Here is a 16,166-nt window from a genome sequence, read left to right on the forward strand (position 1 = left end):
GGACGCCTCCTGACCCCCCCTGCTCCCGGCGGACACACGCGGCCCGCAGGCCCCGCCTGCCGTCTCCTTTCACCGCCGCCCGGGAGCTCCCCCCAACGCTGTCCCGGGACCCTCTTCCCGAACCCGGGAGGACCCGCTCCCCGGCCCCTCCGGTCGCCCCGGGGTGAGGAGGCCCGGCGCGTACGGCGGCAGCTGGAGGGAGGCCGGCCCGGCGGGCACGGGGGAGGAGGGAGCGGCGCGGACCGAGTTTCCCACCTTTCCTCCTGGCCCAGACGCAGCCGGGGCAGACGGAACCTCTCGCGCTCTGCCTCCTCCTCCTGCTTCATGGAGCCATGCACCTGGGTGGGGGCTCCCGAGAGAAGCGGGCCGCGGGCGGGCCAGACGCGCGGCGCGGACGGGGCGGGGCCAAGAAGGCCGGCGGGGGGCGGGCGGAGGAGGAAGCGGCGGGGCGGCGGTAGCGGTAGGAAAGAACTGCTAAAGGTATTCCCCGGGGCAGCTGGAGGACTGAGCCGAGCCGGGACCCGAGTCTTCCGGTATCCCAGCAGCCACCGGAGGCAGTGAGGTAATGGAGGAAGAATGTAGGGAGTCCTCCAGTGGTCCACACGCCCTCTAGCGAGTCGCCAAAACCATAGAGATTAGGGAGCCACCGGAGCACCACCCCTCTATTGTCACGTGGCCTGACTCCGCGCACTTTATTGGCTGGCGCCGACTCTACGGGATTGTATTTAGGAGGCTGCTTCCCAGTTTTCGGGCCGAGTCCCCGGCAGTTGGAATAAAGAGGGCAGGGCAGTGAGGCACCGAGAGGAGGCCAGCCGGCTGGTTTCTACCCCCACCCAGGTCGCTGAGCGGGCCGAGCGGAGCGCCCGGCTGTCAGGCCGGCCGGCGCAGTGCACGCCGGGCCGCCTTGGCTTCTGCGAGCGAGCGCAGAGCGCGCCGGGAGTTGTAGTGTGTCCCGCAGGGCGGCATTGTCCGCGACGCGGCCCAGGTACCGGCTGGGGATGCCAGCTGGGGTGTCCCGGCCTCGTTGCTTCGCCCTTTCCCGCTTTGCTCACCTGCCCACGGCTTTTCTTCCCGAGCGCCCACGCTCGCGTCGCTTCCCCCGACCGGGCCGCAGCCTTCGCAAGCAGCCAGGAAGGCGCAGCTCAGACCAGCTTTAAATGCAGCTGACCCACTGGCTCCGGCCAGGCGCGCGGGGAGGTGTAACAGGCTCGGCCTCCAGGCCAGCCTCCTCGTGGACGGGAAGAGGCAAACTACACGCGGGTGGTGCCAGGAGCCCACCTCTCTGACTTGACCCTGTGCGTCCCCAGCCTGGAGACGACTCAGGTGGAATTACCCACAGTACAGGCTTCATTCAATAGGTCGACTAAACACATTCCTCAGCACTATAGCAGAGCAAGAGCGTCAAACAGAGCACTCCAAAAAAACCCAGTTTTTAAAAATTAGTTGTAAATCATTTTACTTTCAAATACTTGCTATTTGATTTGACGACTTAGCGTTTTTATTTTAATTACAGATGGATTTGCCCTAAAAGTCTTTTATTTCTGCCCTGCTCCCTCACCCTAACCACCAAACAAACCATTTAGGCCCTGCAGTAAAGTCATGCCCTATTTTAAAGTGTTGCCAGTCTTGTTAAGAACACACATTCAACCCCACAGTTTTGTTTATGCACAAAGGAATCCTTAACGTGTTTGTCTTCAAGGAGCAAAGAAAAGTACCTAGTAAAAAATGCAAATCATATCTAACAGTGAAGCTTTCCAGCAAAAACCTTCTGCTCTGGAATGCATAATGTACTAAAGCATAATAAGATCTACTACTACAAGACTTTTAGCATAATTACCTGTAGGCAGCAAACACCGAGGGTGATTGGTGCCTCTTGGACCTGGGACTCACAGAGAACCTGGCAAAGCACAGCAGTGGAAGAAAGAGACAATGATGCCTTGCAGAACGGGAGGTTGATTTTTTTTAAAGCCATCTATAGCAGTCTTCGTAATTCCTGTCACAGTCTTGATGAGCTTATCTCCTGTTGAGGCCCACATTGCCCAGTTTCTAACCTCTGTCGGCCTGAAAAACTACAAATTAGATGATCACATGGCCTAGAGCCAGAAATGCAGGAGGCAGCAAGCCAGAGTTCATTTGTTTGTTTCTGAATTCGAAGACCAAATCCTGACTTTAAATAATCAGAATAAATTTCACGTAGTGAAGGTCTTTCCAGCGGAAAGTCTTAAAACATGGCATCTGGAAAAGGGCCTTAGGCTGTTGCTCCCAGGGTGGTACTATGTTGTCATTAAACAGCCCACAGATAAGGGAGTTATTGCTCCCTGGTTATCAGGCTGCCAGGAGGTAAATGCTGGAACCAAGTTGGATTTGAAACATTCTCAAAACAAAAACAAACCTTGCCTTGAGCTGTCAAACGACATTTTACTAAGAAGTAGGACCCAGACACTGCTACTGTTGTTTACTGACGCCAAAAGGCAAAGGGTCAGGACTTTAAAAAGTCACTTTGGGGTCACCTCACATCAGCAAGCAACAGTGAACTGGTGCAAAAAATAAACAGAGTGAACTTAGGAACAAGAGAAAGAAATGAGGGCAATTTATGCCGTAAATATGGAAGGGGCTGGGTCTTATTTTCTCATTTTCTGCGCATAATACAGAAGCCTGGTACATAGTAGACATACAATAATTCTGTGTAGCCTGAATGATTAAGTGAAGAGGAAAGACAGCAAGCAGTGGGAAAATAATACAATTGGGAAAGGGGAACTGCAGGAATGCTAAGTGGCTCAAGCGCTCTGCATGGTCCTGAAATGTCACCCCAATCTGCTGTGATATAGCTGTGCCACTCTATCAAGATACCCCAAAACAAATCATCTGCCTCCCTGAAGCATAGCTTTCCATCATTTCTTACCTTGAATGCTTAAGAATATATGGTAATGGAAGGGCTTCCCTGGTGGCGCAGTGGTTAAGAATCCGCTTGCCAATGCAGGGGACACGGGTTCGAGCCCTGGTCCAGGAAGAGCCCAAATGCCGCGGAGCAACTAAGCCCGTGCGCCACAACTACTGAGCCTGCGCTCTAGAGCCCGCGAGCCACAACTACTGAGCCTGCGTGCCACAACAACTGAAGCCTCCATGCCTAGAGCCCGAGCTCTGCAACAAGAGAAGCCACTGCAATGAGAAGCCCACGCACCACAACGAAGAGTAGCCCCTGCTCGCCGCAACTAGAGAAAGCCCACATGCAGCAACGAAGACCCAATGCAGCCAAAAATAAATAAATAAACTTATTTTAAAAATAGAGAGAGAATGGAATCAGACTGCATGGTTTCAAATTCCAGCCCTGCCATGAGTACCCGTGACCCGAGGGCAAGTTCGTGTGTCAGTAAAATGGGGATTGTAGCAGTCCCTAACTCAAGAGTTGTTATGACATTTAAATAAGTTTATACATATAAAGCTGTGATAATGTTAGCATGTCAAGAAATGCTGCATAACTGTGAGCCTCATTAGTAGGGTGTTGAATAAGCATGAAATTAGCCTGCACACCAAACATATACATTCTTTTGGATGTGCACCTTGGATGGGCAATGCATTCATGCACCAAAGGCATTTACCAGCCTGTGGCAATGAAATAAGATTTCACAGGATATATTGATAGGTGTTATAGATTTCATTTGTCCCATTTTCCAGACTGACATGAGTCTGGTCTTGGTAGGAGATACAAAGTCTGCCTCTGTGCTCTGGCCTCCACAGAAGTGCCTGTCTCCTGTGTATCCTCCACAGGATAAGTCCGTTTGGACACTTAAAAGAGATGATGAATACTTACCTGATTAAAATAAATCTTTATCTCTATATACAAATGTCTACGTGAGTATTTCAGAAATGTGTAGTTTAAATAAACTGATAAGACTCACAGTATTTTGTCTGTGGTAGAGTTAAACCATATTACTCTGAGAAGATGTGTTTTTAGACTTTGTATGTCGCTTGGGTACACAATTTATCAAAAAGTTTCTAAGCTTCTACTAGCATTATTGGTAGAATAAATGAAACCAAGTTGGAAAGCTCAAGTCACATATCCATTTATCTTATAAATACTTCTAATGTCTAATCAGTACTGAGAATTTTGTACTGGTTTTTACTGAGAGATACGCATGTAGAATGCGCGACTCTTAAGTGTACAGCTCGGCGAATTCTTCCATTAGTATACATATGTGTAACCGCCATACAAATTAAGACGTAGAAATTTCCAGCAGCCCAGAATGCTTCCATGAGCCTCTACCCAGGTATTACTCTCCCTTCAAAAGATAACCATTATTCTGACTGCTACCATCATGGAATAGTTTTGCTTTGCTCCTGAACGTGAGAGAAATGGCCTCGTACAGTACGGATTCTTTTGTGTCTAGTTTCTTTTCCTCAACATTATGTGCTAGGAATTCATCACTTTGGTTCTGTGCAGCTATAGTTCACTATTTTTCTTTGCTGCATAGACTACTATGCCATTCAATACATATTGAATGAATATGCCACAATTTGTGTCTCCAGCATTATTTTAAAACAATCTTGTCCCCTTCTCCAATTCTAGCGATTTAAGATTTTTTACAAAATCTCCTGGATTTTTTTTTTTTTTTTTTTTTTTTTTGCAACCTCAGGGTAGTTCATCCTCAAATGGCAAATCCTAAAAATGGCTATTGTATCCGTCAGGACCCAGTCGGGAAGGAGGTAAGTCAGCAATACATCTTCACTTGTCTAGCCTCGCGGTTATGTCACCTCTCCTTCTCCCTGTCGTCATGATGCCAGTAGAGAACTTAATCTTCCTGACATTCCACAGAACATCACACTGATCCATTACATTCATGACATCTTGCTGCACAGACTGAGGGGCAGGAAGTGGCAAGCACCTCAGATGCATTAGAAACTCACATGTGCTCCAGGAGGTAGGAAGTAACCCCTAATCCTGGTAATGAGTATCCTATCAATTAAGATCCAGAAAATAGAAACTTTCCTTTGAAATGCTATAGGCGTTTCAAACCAAAGGGATGGGCCACCACCAGCTGCTGCTGGATTGAGAGACTGTTGCAGCTGGTGCTGGGGCCTTTGACGGTAGCTGAAGATGAGAAGGGATGCTCATCTCCCCTGCCACCTTCCGGTCTCCCAGCAGCGCCTCCCATTGGCAGAACCTGAAAAGAAATCAGATGGCAAGGGCGTCTGGGAAATGTAGTTTATAGACTCCAGTCCTATCATCGCAGAACAGAATAGAGAAAGGCAGGCTTGGCCTGAGCAATAATAGGTAAATAATGGTACAGCCATCGCTTCAAGTTTCCACCAAAATAAGACTGCCCTCTGGTTTTTCTGAGAATATGCCAGTAGCAGTTCCTTCAGGTTTGTGTTGAAACCTTAGACGTTTGGGGCCTTATCCTAATAATGCTGAAAGCTGGCACCATCCTGAACTGTCTAGCACCTTAGGGCTTGCTGACTTTCCTGAACTTCTAGCTCCTAAAGCTGCAGTGCTTAGGTACACAGGAGGGGAAGGAAAGGGCCAGAGGTCAGATATACTTTCCCTTCTTCTCCCTGAGGTCAGTGGGACACATTCCAAAAGTCAATGCCTTACAAATGTTACAAGGAGTCTCTTAATATAATTACTTTGTGTTTCTCAGAGATGGAAACAAATGAGAGCAATTGAAGACTACCATCTTTTTTTCCTTCGCTGTTCTGTTAGGAGATCTTTACGTGCAGACATGATGGGGGAAAATGAGACTGAATAAACAGTTAACATCTAACCAATACAAAAGTAAAGGTAGGAGACGGGGACCCAGAAGGAAGGAGCTGGTGAGAAGCCACAAGCCCAGAGACTGATTCGTGCTCAGGAAGATTGCAATTAGCTTGGGGTTTGCTCAGGGAAAACAGAAGTAACCACGTTGAACGGAAATCACTGAACAGACACAGAGGGATAGAAAACATTCAGTCACTGAGGGTGCACACCAAGGCAGAGTAAAAGCAGCTCAGTATGCCTGAAAGCATCACGAATCCTTGCTCACTGACCCCTGTCCCTCGCTGCCCAGCAGAATTCATGCAGCCTTTCCAGCTGAAGCCATGCAGCTGGTGTGTTGAACATGTCAAAGCATGAAGTACCACATCGCTACAGCACTGGGCACAAATGTGTCCGTCCAAAAGAGTGGATACGTGAGTGAACTTCAAAGGCCGTAAATATTGTCTTACTTCTCGGGGCAGGGATCTTAACTGATGAAGAAACAGTTCCTAAGCTTTAGAGCCTCAGGACCCTGGCACACGTTTCTCCAAGAGAAAGAGAGAGCCCAGACATCTCAATGCGTGATTATTTTTCTTCCAAATTACACAAAGCTGTAGGAAGGACAATGCAGGGAGAACAGCAAAGGAGGCCAAGGATGGGGAGGGGAACAGAGCATCTCTGCTCAGGGAGGCAGGAGAGGACAGAGGTGTGCACAAGTGGGCACACCCCCGGACCCACCTATTCCCCGCGTTGGTTGGGAGTGAATATGGTGTTTCCAACCTCTAAACACAGACGTATTTTTGATTCCACACCTTGACAGGACAACAATAGCGCAGCTTCTGCCAGCAGCCTGATTTAGGTACAAGATCTCCTCCTCTACATATTCCTATCTCTTGCCTACTCAGAGAGAGGGCTTCAAAACCCCCCATCAGAACTGAGTTTTTCCCTACATGTGGACTCTAAAAACAAACAAACAAAAATCTCATAGAAAAATAGATCAGACTTGGGATTACCAGAGGCAGGAGTGTGGGAGGAGGGGGAACTGGAAGAATGTGGTCAAAAAGCACAAACTTCCAGCTATAAGATACATAGTATTGGGGATATAATGATGACTATAGTTAACACTATATGTATGTATGATATAAAGGAACATTGTTAAGAATAAGTCCTAAGAGTTCTCATCACAAAGAGAATTTCTTTTTTCTTTTCTTTTATTGTATCTATATGAGATGATGAATGTTAGCTGAACCTATTGTGGTAGTCATTTCACAAAATATGTAAATCAAACCATCATGCAGTACACCTTAAACTAATACAGTGATGTATGTCCATTATTTGTAAATAAAACTGGAAGAAAAAAAAAAAGAGAGACTGTGGTATTGGCTGAGGGACCAACACATAGATTACAGAATAGAGAAGGCAGAGATAGCCTACTGGTTATCCAGTATGGCCAACTGGCTTCTGACAAAAAAGTGAGAAAGCAGTTCAGTGGAGGAAAAGAGAGTCTTTTCAACAAATGGTGCCGGAGTAATTAGATATCCTTAGGCAAACAAAACAAAACAAAAAATATGAAAAGAAAAAGAAAAAAGAATCTTGGCTTAACATCGCAACTTGTACCTGATATTAAGGCTTTTTTTTTTTTTTTTTTTTTTTTAAAGCTGTAATGAACATTCTTTATTTAAATTTATTTATTTATTTTTGGTGGAGTTGGGTCTTTGTTGCTGCGCGCAGGCTCGGTAGTTGTGGAGCACGGGCCTAGCTGCTCCGCGGCATGTGGGATCCTCCCGGACCGGGGCTCGAACCCGTGTCCCCTGCATTGGCAGGTGGATTCTCAACCACTGCGCCACCAGGGAAGCCCCTATTAAGGCTTTTTTACCTGATATTAACTCAAAATGGATCACAGACTTTAAAGTGCAAAACGCTAAAACTTTTAGAAGAAGCAAACAGCAGAAAATTTTCAAGATCTAAGGCTTGGTGAACAGTTCTCAGACATGAAAACCAGAAACATCACCCATAAAAGAAAAAAAAGATAAGTTGGTTTCATAGAAACATTTTCTCCGTGAAAAACCCTCTCCAAGAGGATAAAAAGACAAGCTACAGAATGGGAGAAAATATTTGCAGATCACATATCTAATAAAGGACTCATACCTAGAATATATAAAGAACTCCCAAAACTTCACTGTAAAAAACATACACTCCAATTAGAAAATGGGCAAAATGTATGAATAAACTTTTCACTGAAAAGGATATACGGAAGGAAAATAAGCACATGAAAAGATGTTCAGTATCACTGACCACTGGGCAAATTAAGACCACACTAGCCACGGCATGTGGGATCTCAGTCCCCAGACAGGGATCTAACCCTTGCCCCCCGCGGTGGAAGCATCTTAACCACTGGACCGCCAGCAAAGTCCCCACACTGGGATGTTCTTACACACCTGTCAGAAGAGCTGAAATAAAACGTAGTGCTTATACAAAATGCTGGTGAGGATGCAGAGACACTCAGTTCCTCATACAGTGTTGATGGCAATGTGTAATGGTACGACCACTTTGGAAATAGTTCGGCAGTTTCTTAAAAGCTAAACATGTACTTACCATATGATCTGACAACTGCAGCAGTAGACATTTATGCTAGAGACGTAAAAAGTTATGTCCTCACAAAAACCCTTATTCTATGGTCATAGCAGCTTTATTCGTACTAGCCTAAATCTAGAATACTGCTCAGTCATAAAAATGAACAAACTCTGGCTGACCAGCCCTGCCCAGAGGGAGCTTGAGGCTCAGGACCTGGGGGCCGTGGGCTCTGAGACCACAAAGAGCACACCTTTACCATGCTTCAGCCCAGCCTTCAGGTTGGCTCAGCTTTCAGCTTCACTGCAAGGTCAGGATGGAACTAGGCCTGGCATCTCATCCTTCGCGTCCCAGTGAGTGGTCAGGCCTGACCCCATGACCTAATTCAGGCCAAAGACAGTTGCCGAGCAAGAGTGGCGGCTGGCCTTTCTCCTGGCACTGCCGGCTGCGGTCTTGCCACCTTGTAGCTTATGACCTGGAGGAGCTGGGAAGAAACTAGGCTGATCGTATCGTCTGAGCCTCTGAAACAGTCCATGCCTGGAGGTAAAGCTGCCCCCAGACTCATCACTTACGTGCACCAATAAATGATGTCTTCTATTAAAAGAATAGGCAAAATATAAAGTGTCCCTGGAACAGGTCACATGGCATGAGACAACAGAAATGCCTCTGCCTGAATGCGAGAGCAGCTGAAATCCTCAAGTCTGCAGGAAAGAGGAGTATGTTATAGGGCAGAATTATTGTGAGCTCCATCTTCCTTCCTCACAAAAACGGAAGATCCTAAAGAAATCAGATTTTTGCAGGAGCTGTCACCCAGTTTTCTGACCCTATTTTGTATCAATCTCATTAAGGAATAAATTTCCAGTTCCATCAGTGGAGCCAGGATTGGCTCTAAAGAGTAAAGACTCAAAAGACGGGTAACAAACAGGCAAGGTGTAATGCTTCCTCCGTCCCCGAGAGCCAGGACTGGGGTGTGTATGTGGGGTGTTGCTGACCCAGGAGAGGCCACAGTTTCTCACACTCCAGACTTCACCAGAGAAGCGACATGAATGTGGTTTTAGCAGCTTCAAGGAAACTGGTCCTTCTTTGTTAGCCTTCACTTCTCTCAGCTGGTGCCGAGCAAACGGCAGGTTCCAGAGGCCTGGTTATTGTTCCTGTCTCTCCGAGGGGCTGGCCATTGCACCCTCCCTGGGACAGGTCCACGGGAGGGTGCAACGGCCCCCTGATTTTTCCTTTTAATTTTCAATTTTATTTGTTTATTTTTTGGACGCGTTGCGAGGCTTGCGGGATGTTAATTCCCAGACCAGGGATCGAACCCGCGCCCTCGGCAGTGCAAACGCAGAGTCCTAACCTCTGGACCGCCAGGAAATTCCTGAGCTGATCCTGATTTTTTCTTTTTCTTTTCCTTTTTTTTTTTTTTTCCGGTACGCGGGCCTCTCACTGCTATGGCCCCTCCCGTTGCAGAGCACAGGCTCTGGACGCGCAGGCTCAGCGGCCATGGCTCACGGGCCCAGCTGCTCCGCGGCATGTGGGATCTTCCCGGACCGGGGCACGAACCCATGTCTCCTGCATCGGCAGGCAGACTCTCAACCACTGCGCCACCAGGGAAGCCCTGATCCTGATTTTTAGCAAGAAGAGTGAGACATTGAGGAGATGGGGCCCAGTTAAGGCACAAGTAACCCACCAATCCTCTGAGCTCAAAATCAATCCACCTCTCCTACAGGAAACTTCGTACTGGTCCCAAATTTCACACTACAGTATTATAACAAGCTGTATTAGCCAACTTTATCATTAGGACCCGGAGACTTCAACAATTTTGGCAGAAAATTACTCCCAAATTCTCATCACAAAGTGACACTTTTTGTGAGATATTTCAGGAACCTCGGCAGGAAGCAGGAACTGCCTCAAGATATCTGAACTAAACACCTTTTCAAATAATTGTGAAGGAAGTGATGTTTTAAAATAAATTACAATAGAAGAGGTGCCACAGACTGAATGTTTGTGTCCCTCCAAAATCTGTTCGTGGAAGCTCCGCATCCCTTATCCCACACCTTGCCCTCTGCAGCTCTTCCATTTGGCTGTTCCTGAGATGTATCCTTTATAATAAGCCAGTAAACATGAGTAGTGTTTTCCTGAGTTCTGTGAGTCATTCTAGTGAGTATTGAAACTGAGGAGGGGCTGGGGGAACCCCTGATCTGTAGCTGGTCTGTCAGAATTAGGGGTGGCCCCCCAGGACCTGCAATTGGCGTCTGAAGCGGGGGCTGGGTTAGGTCTTGTGGAACTGACTTCTTAAACCAGCGGGGTCTGCCGCTAACCTGGGTAGTTAGGGTCAGAACTGGATTGACTTGAATTGTTGGATATCTAGTTGGTGTCAGAGAGTGTCTGACAGTTGGTTTCAGAACCACAGGTACAGGTGGCCTTTTCTCTGGCTCCAAAAGGAGACATCTGTGGGGAAGGAGCCTGGGCGGGCAGGCCTACTCGTGTATCTAGTACATATCAGATGCTTGGTACCTGTAGAAGAAATGTTGATTTAAAATAAGTATTGCTGAAATGCCTTGCAATGTGGAACATTCGGGATAATTCTAGTAAAAGTTGTAGGGGACTTCCCTGGTGGTCCAGTGGTTGAGAATCCGCCTGTCAACGCAAGAGATGCGGGTTTGATCCCTGGTCGGGGAACTGGATTCCCACATGCTGCAGGACAACTAGGCCCGAGCACCGCAACTACTGAGCCTGCGCACTCTAGAGCCCGTGCGCCACAACTAAGGAGCCCGCGTGTCACAACGAAAGATCCTGTGTGCCTTAACTAGGACCCCACGCAGCCAAATACATTAATTAATTTATTTTTTAAAAAGTTGTAGGACATTTACCAAAGGTTCTGATTTGAAATTATGATCTGTGCCTTTCACTTTGAACTTAGTCCCATGTGACAGGCGAGGTCTGGCTTATCAATTTCATTCTGAGTTTATAGAATATAAAACCTGTATTTTAAAAAAATGCTGTTTCATTGATTATTTGCAACCTTCTCCAAATCAGACACAAAAATCTTCACGTGAGGGAATTCCCTGGAGGTCCAGTGGTTGGGGCTCTGAGCTTCTGCTGCTGGGCGCCCGGGTTCAGTCCCTGGTTGGGAACTAAGATCCCGCAAGCCGCACAGCACGGCCAAAGAAAACAAAAAGTCATCGGGCTTCCCTGGTGGCGCAGTGGTTAAGAATCCACCTGCCAATGCAGGGGACACGGGTTCGAGCTCCGGTCCGGGAAGATCCCACATGCCGCGGAGCAGCTAAGCCCGTGCGCCACAACTGCTGAGCCTCTGTTCTAGAGCCCATGAGCCACAACTACCGAGCCCGCGTGCCACAGCTGCTGGGGCCCCCACGCCTAGAGCCCGTGCTCCGCAACAAGAGAAACCACCACAATGAGAAGCCCGTGCAGCACACGAAGAGTAGCCCCCGCTCGCCACAGCTAGAGGAAACCCACGTGCAGCACCGAACACCCAATGCAGTGAAAAATGAATAAATAAATAAATTTATTTTTAAAAAATCCTCATGTGAGCTGCATAGAGATACATGTGTTAACCAGAGAGATGGTGGATGTGCAGGAGGGAGGAAAGGAAGACACATTGTTTTGTTTCTTGATCAGCTGTGATCACACAGGTGTGTTCATTTTGTGAAAGTCCACTGGGCTGTTTACTTAGGATTTATGTACTTTTCTGTATGGACTTGCTACTTAAAAAATAAATGAGGGACTTCCCTGGTGGCACAGTGGTTAAGAATCCGCCTGCCCAGGCAGGGGACATGGGTTCGTGCCCTGGTCCGGGAAGATCCCGCATGCTGCGGAGCAACTAAGCCGGTGTGCCACAACTACTGAGTCTGCGCTCTAGAGCCCATGTGCCGCAACTACCGAGCCCACGTGCCACAACTACTGAAGCCCGCGCACCTAGAGCCCAAGCTCCACCACAAGAGAAGCCACTGCAATGAGAAGCAAGCGCACCGCAACGAAGAGTAGCCCCCGCTCGCCACAACCAGAGAAAGCGCACGCGTAACAACGAAGACCCAACGCAGCCAGAAATAAATAAATAAAATAAATAAATTTATTTTAAAAATACAGTTACAAAACAAATGACAGGGACTTCCCTGGTGGTCCAGTGGGTAAGACTCTGCACTCCCAATGCAGGGGGCCCAGGTTCGAGCCCTGGTTGGGGAACTAAATCCCGCACGCATGCCACAACTTAAGAAGTCCGCGTGCCCCAACTAAAGATCCCCCAGGCCGCAACAAAGGTCCCATGTGCCACAACTAAGACCTGGTGCAGCCAAAATAAATAAATAAATAAATTTAAAAAATTGAGTAGTGTATTCAAATAAAAAGTTCAAATCCTCTTAGAACTGTGAGGATTAAGGGATCACATATGTAAGGCACCTGACAGTTTTTAGCACACAGGACATACTCGTTAGAGTTTATGTGCCAGCTCTGCCCATTAGATGAAAGGCCAGGTGAGTATGCAAATGACCAAAGTGGGTAAGGAATGGCTCACCAGTCCATGACAAAGAGTAGGATGTTCACAGAGCAAAGTGCACAGATTTGTGGTTTGCATTTAGCTCCTCCACCTACCAAGCAGGTGACTTTACCTCTCTGAGCCTTAGCTTTCTCATCTGATTAATGACTGCCCAACAGGTGAGTTGCCACGGTTCAATGACATACATAAAGGCCCTGTCCTGGCACTCTACCTGTACACACACAGTTGCGCTCAGTAAGCAGTAAGCTTGATGGTGATTGTTACCAAGTCCAAGCTCATACTGCTTGCCATACAACAGGAAAATAAAACGAGATTCAAGTCATTGGGGCAAGGAATGGTGACTTTATTTGGAAAGCCAGCAGACCAAGAAGATGATAGACTCGTGTCCCAAAGAACCATCTTGACTAAGTTAGAATTCAGGCTTGTTTTATACTAAAAGGGGAGGGAGTAAAGTCAAACATTTTCTGGTTCTGGTCAGTCTCCAGAGGGGATGTGTTTCTTCTTTCCTGCAGTCCTTCACAGGTGGACCTGGTTGGGATGTTTCCTGTGAGCTAAATAAAGATATTTTAGATTAACACTCATTACCTGGGAGGCAAGTTTCCCAGAGATGGGCCATTATGTGTAATTTAAGCCTGTAGGTGACACCCCTTTAGTGATTAACTTGTGATAGAATACAATGATTCTTTTTAAAAAAAAATAAATTTATTTATTTATTTATTTATTTAATCTTTGGCTGCGTTGGGTCTTCATTGCTGTGCGTGGGCTCTCTCTAGCTGCGGTGAGCGGGGGCTACTCTTTGTTGCGGTGCACATGCTTCTCTTTGCAGTGGCTTCTCTTGTTGCGGAGCACGGGCTCTAGGCACACGGGCTTCATTAGTTGTGGCACGCAGGCTCGGTAGTTGCGGCTCACGGGCTCTAGAGCGCAGGCTCAGTAGTTGTGGCGCACGGGCTTTGTTGCTCCGCGGCATGTGGGATCTTCCCGGACCGGGCCTTGAACCCGTGTCCCCTGCACTGGCAGGCGGATTCTTAACCACTGTGCCACCAGGGAAGCCCCCGATTCTTCCCTATTACATGATGACTGGGAAACCTTGCATGCAAAGCCCTCACACTACTGCAGTCTGCACCATGGATGTGCAGGCAGCTTGAGATACAGATTCTCCAGTGGCCGTGAACCCCTAAGCTTTTATTGGCTGAAGCTTTCAACGTTGCTCTAGAAAGAGTAGCTTTCCAAGAAACACTGTTCACAATCTACCTTCAAGGAAATCATCTGCAGGTGCAGCTGCTCCGTCCACGCATTAAGCTCATTGCTGGTAATGGCTGTGACGAGACCATCGTGCCAAACACAGTGACCTTAGAAAATGTAAGCTAATGGCAGTTTTATGTTTTATGGAAGCTTTTCCTCTCTATTCACTGCCAACAAGAGCCAATTCTGGCCTCTCTGGCCTGCATCTCAGCCTGGACATTTTAGGAAACTCAGCAGGAAATTACATCAGGGCAGATTAAAATGGCTCTTGGGTATCCTGTGAAACTTAGGAGGTAAAGTCATCCAACTAAAGCCTGTGGAAATATGATATGTATATTAATATGCACAAGGACTTCCCTGGCGGTCCAGTGGTTAGGACTCCGTGCTTCCACTGCAGGGGCGCGGGTTCAATCCCTGCTCAGGGAACTAAGATCCCACATGCCACATGCTGCGGCCAAAAAATAAACATTTGGAAAAAAGAAAAACATGCACAGTGTTAATTGCCACCACTTACTCAGGCCCCGCTATGTGACACATGATGGTAGACATGTCCACACATCACTCCCGTAACAGCAATTTCCAGGATGTACTTAACCACCAAGGTGAGGAGGAGTCTCATCTCCTACAGCCCCTGTGCTCTCCCATGTCACTTTGGCCCTGCAATGACTAAAAGGCCATACATCATCGTGTTCGAGGTATACGAGGTCCACATTATACTCTCATAGTATCTGTACATCAAAGATCAAGAATGAGTAGATGGGATGGGCTTCCCTGGTGGCGCAGTGGTTGAGAATCCACCTGCCAATGCAGGGGACACGGGTTCGAGCCCTGCTCTGGGAAGATCCCACATGCCGTGGAGCAACTAAGCCCGTGCGCCACAACTACTGAGCCTTGTGCTCTCGAGCTCACGAGCCACGACTACTGAGCCCATGTGCTGCAACTACGGAAGCCCGTGCCCCTAGAGCCCATGCTCTGCAACAAGAGAAGCCACCGCAGTAAGAAGCCTGCGCACCTCAACGAAGAGTAGCCCCGGCTCGCCGCAACTAGAGAAAGCCCATGCGCAGCAACAAAGACCCAACGCAGCCATAAGTAAATAAATAAATAAATAAATTTTTAAATTTTTAAATTTATTAAAAAAAAAATGAGTTAGATGGGGCTTCCCTGGTGGCGCAGTGGTTAAGAATCCACCTGCCAATGCAGGGGACACGGGTTTGATCCCTGGCTCAGGAAGATCCCACATGCCACGGAGCAGCTAAGCCCGTGCGCCACAACTACTGAGCCTGTACTCTAGAGCCCGTGCACCACAACTACTGAAGCCCGCGCACTCTAGGTCCCATGTACTGTAACTACTGAAGCCTGCGTGTCTAGAGCCCATGCTTGCAACAAGAGAAGCCACCGCAACGAGTAGGCAACAGTCACCACGACTAGAGAAAGCCCGCGCGCAGCAACGAAGACTCAATGTAGCCAAAAATTTTTTTTTTAATCTATTAAAAAAAAAATGAGTAGATGTGTCTAAGGCTAAGAGCCAGACAATTGTGCTGAGAAGGGAGTGTCATCTGAGTGCTGCCCGTGGGTGCCTGCATTCTGTCTTTGCAGACCTGCTCTTTCAAAGGGGTGGGGTCTGTGGACTGGTGACCTGAGCAAAAAGGGGGAAAGAAAGGTGCTCAGAAGGCGTGTCATCTTGCTGCTTTGCAAATGGGAAATTCAGAAAATATGTTCCTGAATGTTCTGGGGGAAAAGACTTGTTTGGTTAACTTCAAGACCCATGTTAACTTGAATGAATGTTTCATACCCAGGCATAAGAGAACTTAGTGTAAAAAAAGAGGGCAAATGAGGAGCTTAGCTTTTGTTTGTTTTGTTTTTTCTTGAAATGAGATGGTAACATCAAGGCACAATTATAGACTAATCACAAATCAATAAGAAAAAGACACACACACACACACACAAAATAAAACACCCCCCAAAATTGGCCATAATATGAATAGGCAATGAATAACATAAACAATGCAAATGGCTAATAAACATACGTAAAAATGATTGATCCTCCTGGCAGTTAGGAAAATGTAAATTCGAATATTTTCCCCCCGTCGACTGTACAATGTAATACTACTGACA

At 47.4% G+C, this 16,166-nt stretch overlaps 1 protein-coding gene and 1 non-coding gene across 6 annotated transcripts in view; one reads left to right on the forward strand and one right to left on the reverse strand.

Moving 5' to 3' along the window:
* Nucleotides 1-531, reverse strand: part of AMMECR1L (AMMECR1 like) — a 20,362-nt gene extending 19,831 nt beyond the window's left edge. For all 5 annotated transcript variants that reach the window (XR_002890441.2, XR_002890442.3, XM_024115021.2 and 2 more), the window contains exon 1: nucleotides 256-531. The gene's annotated coding sequence lies outside the window, so the exon portion shown is untranslated. The remainder of the gene's footprint in view (nucleotides 1-255) is intronic.
* An 11,895-nt stretch (nucleotides 532-12,426) lies between these two features.
* TRNAG-CCC (transfer RNA glycine (anticodon CCC)) lies at nucleotides 12,427-12,499 on the forward strand. The gene has a single exon. It is a non-coding gene; the product is annotated as a tRNA-Gly (tRNA).
* Nucleotides 12,500-16,166: the final 3,667 nt, after the last annotated feature.

The sequence above is a fragment of the Physeter macrocephalus genome, chromosome 2 (assembly GCF_002837175.3).
Source record: "Physeter macrocephalus isolate SW-GA chromosome 2, ASM283717v5, whole genome shotgun sequence".
In the NCBI taxonomy this organism is placed as follows: Eukaryota; Metazoa; Chordata; class Mammalia; order Artiodactyla; family Physeteridae; genus Physeter; species Physeter macrocephalus.